This window comes from Arachis duranensis, chromosome 3 (assembly GCF_000817695.3).
Source record: "Arachis duranensis cultivar V14167 chromosome 3, aradu.V14167.gnm2.J7QH, whole genome shotgun sequence".
In the NCBI taxonomy this organism is placed as follows: Eukaryota; Viridiplantae; Streptophyta; class Magnoliopsida; order Fabales; family Fabaceae; genus Arachis; species Arachis duranensis.
The window spans coordinates 8,761,990-8,773,974 of record NC_029774.3 but is presented as its reverse complement, the minus strand read 5'-3'; positions in this window follow the sequence as shown (position 1 = coordinate 8,773,974).

The window sequence follows — 11,985 nt, the reverse complement described above, 5'->3', positions numbered from 1 at the left end:
AATAAATCAGAGCAATCTTGGTAGAAAAAATATTTTTCAATCATGATTTAATCTTTCCAAACACAGCAATTTTCACCATTAAGAACTAAGGAAACTGCCAAAAATAAATTCAACATAAATCATTTTATCAAGGTAAGTATAAACATAGTAAATACATTTTACCAAGATAAACATTAAATAATGGCAGCAATCAAGATAAACCGAATGCATTATCAATCATCATAAACCAAATGCATTATTTAATCATCAACAGAGGTGATCATGAATTCTCACAGAATTTCATCCCCTGTTCCAGTTTCAATTTTGGAATTATTTTCCTCCCCTTTTGGCATCAAGGAGCACCTGCAAAGAAAAGTATTGACAGCACAACAAAATATCCATAATAAAGTGCCAAAAGTGTGTCAAAGTGTCATAGAGCAGTGAGTATTAAGTCATGCCTCTACAAAATAAGATTGAGCCTAAAGATGCCAATATCAAATGAAAGCAAAGAAACAGTCATCAATCATCTGAAAGATTGAACTCTGAGTCAGAATCTTCTTCTTTATCCTCTGTCCCCATCTCATCCTCAAAACTTTGAAGCATGAAGCCCACCCTTTTGTGACATTTCCTCTAGGCCTTTTCATTTTCATATGCTAACTTTTGGGAAGCCTTGTGGGATTGAACCATTAACTTTGACATGTTGAGGAATTCATTAAGAACTTCCCTGATTGATGCAGTCACTTTGGAAGGTTCAGGGGAACGACTCTCAAGATCGCTGAGTGACGGCTCGGAGGGCATTGAGCGCTTACTTTTCTTGCCCGAAACTCCTCCTCCTTTAATCATCGAAACCTTGTTCTCAACAGCTTCATTAGATAAATCAGCCTTAAAATACTCAAAGATACATGTGAAGAACATTCCATAAGGAAGATTAGCCTTTTTAGTACTTTTAACTATTTCCCACATATGACGTATCATAATATAAGCAAATAAAATTGGAGAAGAAGTAACAAGGGCAAAGAGAATAATTGAGTTAGAAATTGTTACTCTGTGGTGAGAACCACTTTGTGGAGTTAGGATGTGAGTGATGATCCGGTGCAATAGTGAGTTCTCAGGACTGAGTGCTCGATGGATTGGGATTAATCTATCTAATCCAGAAAGATTTGCACATATGTGTTGCAAGACAGTTTGTTGTGCGATTCCAACTTGATCATCCCATTTATCAATCATGTAAACTTTTGGTCCTTCATCCTCGTACCCAAGAGCAGCGCTTATGGTTTGAGGATTGAGAGTCATGTAAACACGCTTGACGTAAGAATGAATTGAGTCATCTATCAAACGCATGTTCGCATAGAATTCCCGGACCAACCCCGGGTAAACAAGTTTCTGGATGTGAACCGATGGGGTCCACTTCAGAGCATCGAACAGAAAAGAAACGTTAATTCTTTTGGTGACCAGATTTTTAAGATTTACCAAGTATGATGGGCAAAGATGACGTTTCAGCAAAACCTCTTTATGGAATTCATAGAAGGCACAAGAGTAGAACCGAGAGGGATCAAAATGTGAGTGAGTTTTATGAAAATTGTTCTTGAATTCTAGTGATTCCAAATTTGCAGGTTCTCTAGTATCATGTAACACAAAGCTTTTCTTCTTCTAAGAACTTTTTCCGGATGCATGTGGAGTGGATTTTTTGTGTGGTGATGGAGGGGGTGAAGTGTGTGATTCCTCTTCATCTTCTTCAACACTCTGTTGCTTGTTCTTTCCTGTCTTTCCTTTCTCTGAAGTTTTCCGAGTAATGACTTTCCGGCGCATAGTTTTAGTCTTTTTGGAGGGGGGTGTATGAGTAGAAGAGTATGTAGAATGAAGATGGATATGGGTGTGAGTTTGAGGTGATGAAAAAGGTGGACTTTTTGGAATGGGGGTTCGGCCACTTCTTCTAAGTGTCGTTTTCTTTTTCATGGTGAAGGGAAAGAATGGGGATGGAAGATGAAGTGATGCCCGAAGGTGTGGTGAGTGGAGAGAGGTTAGAGGGCATTAAATGTTGATTGGAAAGAGATAATGGAGGAAGTTAATGACTATTATGGCGCGGTTATTAACCAAGGGGTTTCCCTTTTATTTGAAATAAATTGAAAGGTGGTTTCCTAGAATCAAGGGATTAGATGGAGAGAGGGATTTGATTTGACAATAACCACTTCCAATAAGATTTGATAAGACAACAAAAAGATTTTGATCCTCATAAAATGAGGAACCAACAAAAGGTCAAGGTGGGGTCAAAGAGATTTTGTGGGGCCCATGAAAGATAAATTCTGCGCAGCCTCCCCCTTGATTACAGCTTCTCCAACACGCTTGTATTTTTATCTCGTCCATACCTACGAGACAAAACTGAGCAGAGTCAAAATTTCACAAATTCTCAACAGAACTTAAATCAAACATTCCCAAGATTTTTCTTAGTGAACAGAATCTGTCTTCACAGAGGGATTTTGTAAAAATGTCAGCAAGTTGATCTTCAGATTTTAAAAATTGAATATCAATAGTATCATTTTGCACATGTTCTCTAATAAAATGATATTTGATCTCAATGTACTTTGTTCTTGAGTACAAAACAAGATTTTTTAAAATATTTATAGCATTCATATTATCACAAAATAATGGTATACTATTGATCTTTAATTTGTAATCTTCCAACTGCGTTTTTAACCAAATTAATTGTGAGTAACATGCAGAAGTGGATATATATTCAGCTTCAACTGTGGATAGAGCTACTATGGCTTGTTTTTTGCTTGACCACATGTTGAGTGAGCTTCCAAGGAAGCAACACATGCCGGAGGTACTCCTATCCACTCTATCTCCCACATAATCTGCATCACAAAACCCTACTGCACAAAAATCATCAGATTTTGGATACCACAAGCCATAATCACATGTTCCCTTAATGTATCTAATGATACGTTTAACGGCTGTAAGATGTGATTCTTTTGGGTGAGATTGAAATCTTGAACATACACCCACACTTTAAACAATATCCGGTCTAGAGGAGGTAAGATACATTAGTGAACCAATCATTCCCCTATACCGTGTTTCATCCACATCTTTGCCATCATCATCTTTTTCAAGTTTATTGTTTGGATGCATTGGTGTTCCCATTGGTTTAAAATTTTCTAGGCCAAACTTTTTGATAAGTTTTTTTGCATACTTTCCTTGGTGAATAAAAGTACCACTAGGAGTTTGTTTAATTTGGAGGCCAAAAAAGAAAGTAAGCTCTCCCATTAAACTCATCTCAAACTCACTAGTCATGAGTTTTCCAAACTCTTCACACAAGGACTCATTGGCTGAACCAAACACAATATCATCCACATAAACTTGAACTAGAAGAATATCATCATTAGATGCTTTAATGAATAAAGTTGTGTCCGTGGTACCCCTTTGAAATTGATTTTCCAATAAGAAGGCACTAAGTCTTTCATACCAAGCTCTTGGAGCTTGCCTAAGACCATAAAGAGCCTTAGTTTATTTGAAAACATGATTTGGAAAATCTTTATGTTCAAAACCGGGGGGTTACGCCACATACACTTCTCTATCAATAAAGCCATTAAGAAAAGCACATTTAACATCCATTTGAAACATTTTGAAACCCTTATGGGCAGCATAGGCAAGAAGCAATCTAATTGCTTCCATTCTAGCTACCGGAGCAAAAGACTCATCAAAATCTATACCCTCTTCTTGATCGTAACTCTGGGCCACTAGTCTAGCCTTGTTACGAACAACTTGTTCATCCTCACCAAGTTTATTTTTAAACACCCACTTAGTACCCGTAACTTTCTTACCATCCGGATGAGGTACTAGTGTCCAAACCTCATTCTTGTCAAATTGAGCAAGCTCTTCTTGCATGGCTTTCACCCATGATGGATCTTCAAGAGCTTGTTTGACATTGTTGGGCTCCATTTGTGACAAGAGTGCAAAGTTGCTTGGTTCGGATTGTCTTTTGGTTGAGGATCTTGTTGTCACTCCTTGGGAGAGATCACCAATGATGAAGTCATGAGGATAACCCCTCATAGACTTCCATTCTCTAGGCTTCCTTTGTGGTGTTGAGCTATGATGAGTTTCTGTTGGTCTCACTGTTTCAGTTTCTCGTGCTGGCTCAGGAGACAAAATGGAAATGTCTCCTCCAATCTGACGAGACAAATCTAGACTGGCAGATTCTTCAATTTGGACAGGCTTGGAATTCTCTTTGCTTGTTCTAGCTCCTTCACAATCTGAATCATTATCTATCACAGTACTGAAAATTAAATTAGAATCACAAAAAGTAACATGTATGGATTCCTCTATGGTCCTATGTTCTTTGAGATAAATCCTATAGGCCTTGCTAGTGGTAGAGTATCCAACAAACATTCTTCAATAAGATTTTGGATCAAACTTACCAAGATTTTCTTTGTTGTTAAGCATAAAACATTTGCATCCAAAAACATGAAAGTGTTTAAGATTTGGAGGGGTTCATTTCCATAGCTTATAAGGAGTTCTTTTCAACCATTTTCTAATTATTGTCCTATTCAAAATATAACATGCTGTATTTACAGTTTCAGCCCATAGAAATTTAGGAACCTCATTCTCACATAACATAGCCCTAGTCATTTCTTGAAGGCTTCTATTCCTTCTTTCAACAACCCCATTTTGTTGAAGTGTTCTAAGGCATGAAAAATTATGAGTAATTCCAAAGTCATCACAGAATTTTTCAAAGTCTTGGTTTTCAAATTCTTTTCCGTGATCACTTCTCAAATGGGCCACTTTTAAATCTTTTTCATTTTGAATTTTCTTGTAAAGGGTTGAGAAAGCATGGAAAGCATCATTTTTATGAGCAAGAAAAAGTACCCAACCAAATCTAGAGTAATCATCTACCACAACTAAGCCATAGTGTTTACCTCCTAAACTTTGAGTTCTTGTTGGACCAAAAAGATCAATGTGTAACATCTCTAATGACCTTTTGGTTGAAATTCCATCTTTTGGTTTAAAAGAGGATTAACTTGTTTGCCTAGTTGGCAAGCATCACAAGTAAGATCCTTATAAAATTTGATTTTAGGAATTCCTTTAACCAGATTTTTCTTTACTAGCTTAGAAATTTGGTACATGCTAGCATGACCCAACTTTCTATGCCATAGCCATTTTTCAGATTCAAGAGATGTAAAACATGTTACATTTTGTTCTTTCAAGTTCTCAAGAGTTAATCCATACACATTGTTGCATCTTTTAGCTTCAAAAAGAATATCCCCAGTTTTTTCACAAACAACCAAACACACAAATTTTCTAAAAATCACTGCAAATCCTAAATCACACAATTGACTTACACTAAGTAGATTATGTTTCAAACCATTTACAAGAAGAACATCATTTATACAAGATGAAAAGCTTTTACCAACTTTTCCAACGGCCACTATCTTTCCTTTTCCATCATCACCGAAAGTGACAAGTCCTCCATCATATTCATCAAGCTTTATGAAAAAGGTTGTCTTTCCGGTCATATGCCTAGAGCATCTGCTGTCCATGTACCACATATTTTCCTTCCTCTTGGATGCTAGGCACACCTACAAAATAAGCTCAAGTGACCTACGTTAAACCATCTCCTATGTCCCAAATCATTGTAATAAAAAATAACTTTGTAAACTTTATCACCAATCATTCTTTCACCAAAGAAACACTGAACGAAAAAATGACCGCTTCGGTTGCATAACCTACAAAACCTTGGAGTTGTTGTTTTGTTAAAGTAGGTGGGATCTTGAAACCTTGTGTCATTGGATGAAGAAGCTCTATCTTTAAAAGAAGGTTTCTTATCAGATTTATAAAACCGCAAACCAGCTTTATCAAAGAGTGGTTTTTGACTAGCCAATATTTGATTTAGATTTTCAGAACTTTGAGTAAATTTGGCCAAGTCATTTTCAAGACTTTTAACCTTTTTCAGCAACTCTTCATTTTCCTTAAAACAGTTTACATATGCAACTACCGAGTGATCACTTTCACAACTTCTAAGTTGAGCTTTCAACTGCTTATTTTCTTCTACAAGATCACAAGCAGTTTCGGCCTCCCTCACTTTTTCTTTAAGAAAACTATTTTCAGCTTTAAGAATGATAACTTGTTGTTCAAGATCTTGATTTTCAAGCAGAAAATATCTTATTTTTAAGAAAGGTGATCTATCATAAGATGAAGGTCTTCAGTGTCAGGGTTTTGAAAGAAGACCTGATCTACATGATTTGCCATGAGACAAGGCTGTGACTTGGTCTCAGATTCTTCATCACTGTCTGAGTCATTTTCCAAGTCTTCCCATGATGCCATTAGACCCTTCTTCTTCCCTCCTTTTTTCTTCTCCTCTTTCTTCAACTTGGGACAATCAGATTTGAAATGCCTCATTTCCTTGCAGTTGTAACAAGTTACTTTGCTAAGGTCTTTCTTCATTTTCCTTGAGCTGCTGCCTTTGCCTTTGAACTTCACCATTTTCCTGAATTTTTTGGCAAACAACACAAATTCATTTTCAGAGGAGTTATCACTGGATTCATCATCCAGGGGGTTAGTTACAGAAGAAAAGATAATTTCTTTCTTTTTTTACTCTTTTTTTCAAATAAGTGTTTTCAAAAGCAAGAAGGTTTCCTCTCAAATCATCAAGTGTCATGGAATCAAGGTTACCGCTCTCAGAAATAATTAAAGCTTTTGTTTCCCACTCTTTAGCGAGACATCTCAGCACTCTTCTCACAAGCACAGAATCAGAATGTATTATTCCCATAGCATCCAAGCCAACAATGATGGTGTTGAACCGTTCGAACAATTCATCAATGGATTCTCCTTCCTTCATTGTAAACATTTCATACTCTCTGTTTAACATGTCTATCCGAGTCTTCTTCATAATGGTGGTTCTTTCATGAGTGATTTGCAATTTATTCCAGATTTTCTTTGCCGTTGTGCATCGTGATACCTGTCGGTACTCCTCGAAGCTGATAGCACAGTTGAATAGATTTATAGCCTTGGCATTTGGCTCTACTTTCTTTCTATCTTCTTCGGTCTAGCTTGCTTCCGGTTTAAGAGTGACTACTCCTTCAGCACTTGTGTTGATTGGAAATTGAGGATCCTCCAGGATAATCTTCCATAGTCTATAGTCTACTGCTTGCATAAAGATCTTCATTCTCTCCTTCCAATAGGTATAGTTTTTCCTATTGAAAAGAGGCGGTCTGTTGCTTGACTGTCCTTCTGTAAGGTTGTAGGACACCAGATTTGAGCCACTGCTTTCTGCCATGAGGATCTTTTCTCCAAGCTGCAAAGCTTGATCTCTTTGAGACCAAACTCTGATACCAATTGATGGTTTTAGTGGCTAAGAAAAGGGAGGGTTGAATCTTAGCCCCCTTTTTGCTTGATTGCGCTTTCTGGTCTTTGAGGAGACTTTTCTGTTTTTGTCTCGTCCCTAGCCACGAGACTTTTTATTTTTGTCTCGTCACTTGACACGAGATATTTTTTATTTTAGCTCCTGTGCAGTAGAAACAGAAATGGAGTAGTAGAGAAAGAAGATTACACCCAGATATATCCTGGTTCAGCTGCTAAGTGCAATGCAGCCTACATCCAGTCTCCATCACAATTATGATGGAATTTCACTATAATTATCCTGATTACAAACTGTAAAGTGCTAACCCAACTTACAAGGGGATTCCCACAGAATCATGAAACACAACATAGATGAACAAAGGAACTCTAAGACGTCTATGGCTTTTTCTTTTAATTTTGCACTCTCTGTCTTTTTTCGCTCTATGGCTTTTTCATACCAACCTCACTGTTTGTCTTTTTCCATGAGACTCAAGACATGACAAAATTAAATAGAAAAATACTAAACAGAATACATTGAAGGAGAAGAAAATATGTAAGCTTAGGTAGCTATGAGACTTCTGTACCTTGCACTCTCACACTTTCTCTTTGAATCAAACCGTGAATGTTCACCCCTTTTATAGAGAGGAGAAGCCTTCACAGTTGAAAACCAAAACCAAGCTTAACTTCTTTTCCTTCAAAACGGAATCAGTTCGGCCACAGGGAGAGAAGAGATAACTCATGCAAAACCCAACATGCAAATACCTCTAGTTCTTCGTTGGTCATCACTCTTCATCAATCCGAGTGCTCCATCCTTGGCTTGCTCTCCAAGATGGATTTTTTTCCCTTGATGCTTCATGATGATGATGGCTTCATCTGCTCCAATCTCTGCCTCTTCCATCACTTCGCCACTCTAGCTACTTTCTGTGGTGGTTGAGTAGAATCAAAGACAAGTCATACCTCCAAGAATCTCCTCCTTGCTGGCCGAATCTCCTTCTTTCTTTTTGGGTATGAAGAGCTCGAGATTACCTCACAAAATCTTATTATTTTTTTGTGACAATCTCAGCCACAGCATACTTTTATTTTGTTATGTTTTCTTGCCATCATCATGATGGTCTTCAGACTTGCTTTTCCTTCTTTTCGGTGACTCAAAGTTGCTTCCATGGTTTGCTATGTAAGGACCGAAGAGAAGAAAGAAATGAGAGAGAAGATGGAGTTTGAAAGAAAAGCAATTAAATGAAATAGAATAAATTAATTGCAATGAGTTGCTTTTCCTTCCTTTAGATGGAGTAGCGTGTAGCATTGATGATCACCATCAAATCAATTTGACAATTTCTCTCTCATAGTTCCCATGCAATAAATGATAATGGAGTGAATTTAAAATCCATCACATGGTAGAAATTGAGATCCGTTGGAAAGCATAAGGCAAATATCAACATTTGCTTTCCTGATGGATTATATTTCAGATCATGTATTGGGTCTTGTAGCATCAATATTAATTTGGGCTTGTAGCAATAATAGCTTCAATTTGGCCCAATTAATATCACAACAATTCAGCCATACTTCTTTGAGTATTTTTGAGACAAAGCTGAATTAGAAATAAAATCACACTTGGGCTTGCATCATATCATTTAATTTTCGGCCCAATTATAAAAACCTGCAACAAAATTATTAATCAATATATGTTAAATGAAAATCAAATTAATAATTTTGTAATTAATTATTTTTAATATTGTTTAGTCATCACAAATATTAATTTAGAGTTTTCCAAACTCATCAAGAGTAAAGTATCATTTTTATCCCCAACGTTTGGGGTAAGTCCTATTTATATCCCTAACGTTTAAATCGTCCTATTTGTATCCCTAACGTTTATAAAAGTGATTCAGTGTTATCCTATTATCAATTATACTAACAAATCGGATTATATTTTTCAATTATTCTCACTTGGATATATTCATTCTCAATTAGGTCTCACTTGGATGTGTTCAATTTTAATATTATATCCACTATTTGTGTTTAGATTCAATTATGTCCATAGAAAAGTGAATTATGTAAATGTTATAGGAATTAATTTCAACTTTTGATGAGCTATTTTTCGGAATGGATCATCGATTCTATCTCAGACATTTGTATTCTAACTTCAAAAGAGATTTTTAAAACTCAAACTAAAGCGTTCATGATGTGTAATTGACAACAGAATAACATTGAATCACTTTTATAAACGTTAGGGATACAAATAGGACTATTTAAACGTTAGTGACATAAATAGAATTTATCCCAAACGTTAGGGACAAAAATGATACTTTACTCAAATTTTAAAACTCTAATAAATTTTGATCACATAAAATTTAAGTGAAAAATTTAAAGCACAACAAATTAATGTAGATTAGTTTAAAGATTAATGTAAGTTAAGATTATAAAACTTGGAACTTAATTTAAATTTATTAAAATTTTAAAAGTTAAATTGAATCTGACTTCAAATTTTAGAGGTGATGTTGAGTATTATCTCGATATTTTACACTAAGCTAAAACTTATTTGCCGGATATTACTATTTCACCGAACCTTATTCACATTCATTTGATTTATCCAGTTATACATGTATAAATTTCACGAACTAAAGAAGGATAATGACATAATGTGACACCAAACATAAAACGTACACCTTTACGTTTTCCTTTATATATATACTGTATCAAACGAATCATGCCACTATATGTGATTATGTTCACATTAAAATTCAACTATCAATAGTTATTATATATGAAAATATGTACGTATTAGTATTTTATAAAAAAAAGTTATATACTTTTATAGATAACTTTAATTATTTATTGTAAATTTATTTTATTATAAAAAATTTATTTATTCTAATAACTGATTATCTAATTTTAAATAGAGTAAAGTATCGTTTTTATCTCCAATATTTGGGATAAGTCTCAAAGTTGTCCCTAACGTTTCAATCGTCCTATTTAAGTTCCTAACGTTTTAAAATAGACTCAATGTTGTCCTGCCGTTAGGGATCCGTTAATAAAATTGACGGCGAGACAAAATTGAGACGATTTTGAAACGTTAGGGATTTAAACAGGACGAAAACGTTGGGGTAAAATTACATTATTTATTTAGAATAAAAGTATAAAATTTATTTATTGATAAAAAAATTATATTACTTTAAGCGTAAAATTATAAAAAATTAATTTATTTATAATGAAAGTGTAAAATTATAAAAAAAAATATAAGTAATGTGATTAAGTAATGAAAGTTAAATTACATTATTTAGAATGAATTGTAAAAGTTATTTATTTATAAAAAAATTTACATTAATTTAAATGTAAGATTATAAAAAATTAATTTATTTAGAATGAAAGTGTAAAATTGTTAAAAAAGTTATAAGTAATGTGATTAGTAATGAAAGTAAAATTATATTATTTAGAATGAAAATGTAAAATTTATTTATTTATAAAAAAAATTACATTACTTTAAGAATAAAATTATAAAAAATTAATTTATTTAGAATGAAAGTAACGTGATTAACTTTAATTTAAAAAATAACTGAATATTATGCACAGTAAAAATTAATATTATTGAAGGATAAAATTAAAATTTATTTTTATGTATCGTTTTTGTCCCCAACGTTTTCGTTCTATTTAAGTTCCTAACGTTTCGAAATCGTCTCAATTTTGTTCCGCCGTCAATTCTGTTAACGGATCCCTAACGGTAGGACAACATTGTGTCAATTTTAAAACGTTAAGGACTTAAATAGAACGAATGAAACATTAGGGACAACTTTGAGACTTACCCCAAACGTTAAGGACAAAAATGATACTTTACTCTTTTAAATATGAATAAATAAAAATATTAGATGACAAATATTCTTTTAATTTTCATCTTATATTTAAACTAATACTAATTAATTTTTTTTAGATTAAAGGTATTGACTATACTAGTATTTTTAAAATTCATAATGATTGATTACATAGTTAGTGTACATATAACATTTTTTTATATCCAAAATGTATTAGGTATGATCGTACAAGCTCTTTTTGTTTTGTTTTTTTCTTTTATTTCTAAGTGATAAATCTCATTTAAAATATATACTCGAATTCGTCATCGATGAATTCTATATCAATATTTTGGTTCTTAATAATATTTTATTATTTAAAAATTTTATTATTATTATTTTTGTGATAATTTGATTCCTCTATCATTTACAATAAAAAATTTAAATGTGTATTAAAAAATAAATTTTTAATAAATTTTATTGTAAACTAATTAAATTCCTAACAAATATTATTATGAGACAAATCAGACTTCTTCGTAAAAAGAACAATTCATCTCGATAATCTTTAAAATAATAAAAATTTATTAAAAATTAAAGTTTCTAATTTAAAATTTTTCATGGGCTAATTTGAGGCTTTAGTCGCTTATTTATAAAGGTCAACACCATTGCCTAATGCTTATAGGGATAGACCAACCGACTGAGTTGAACTGCAAAAATAATGAAATAAAAAAAAAAAGTACGAAGAGACAATGAAATACTTATATAATATATATAATAGAGGTTTATAGAGTATTAAAGATATAATTATTAGTGTTATTTTTTTTTATTCGCTGAAACTTGTAGGATGAGTGGTATCATAGCATGGTATTAGAACACTAGATTCAAATGGTTAAGAGTT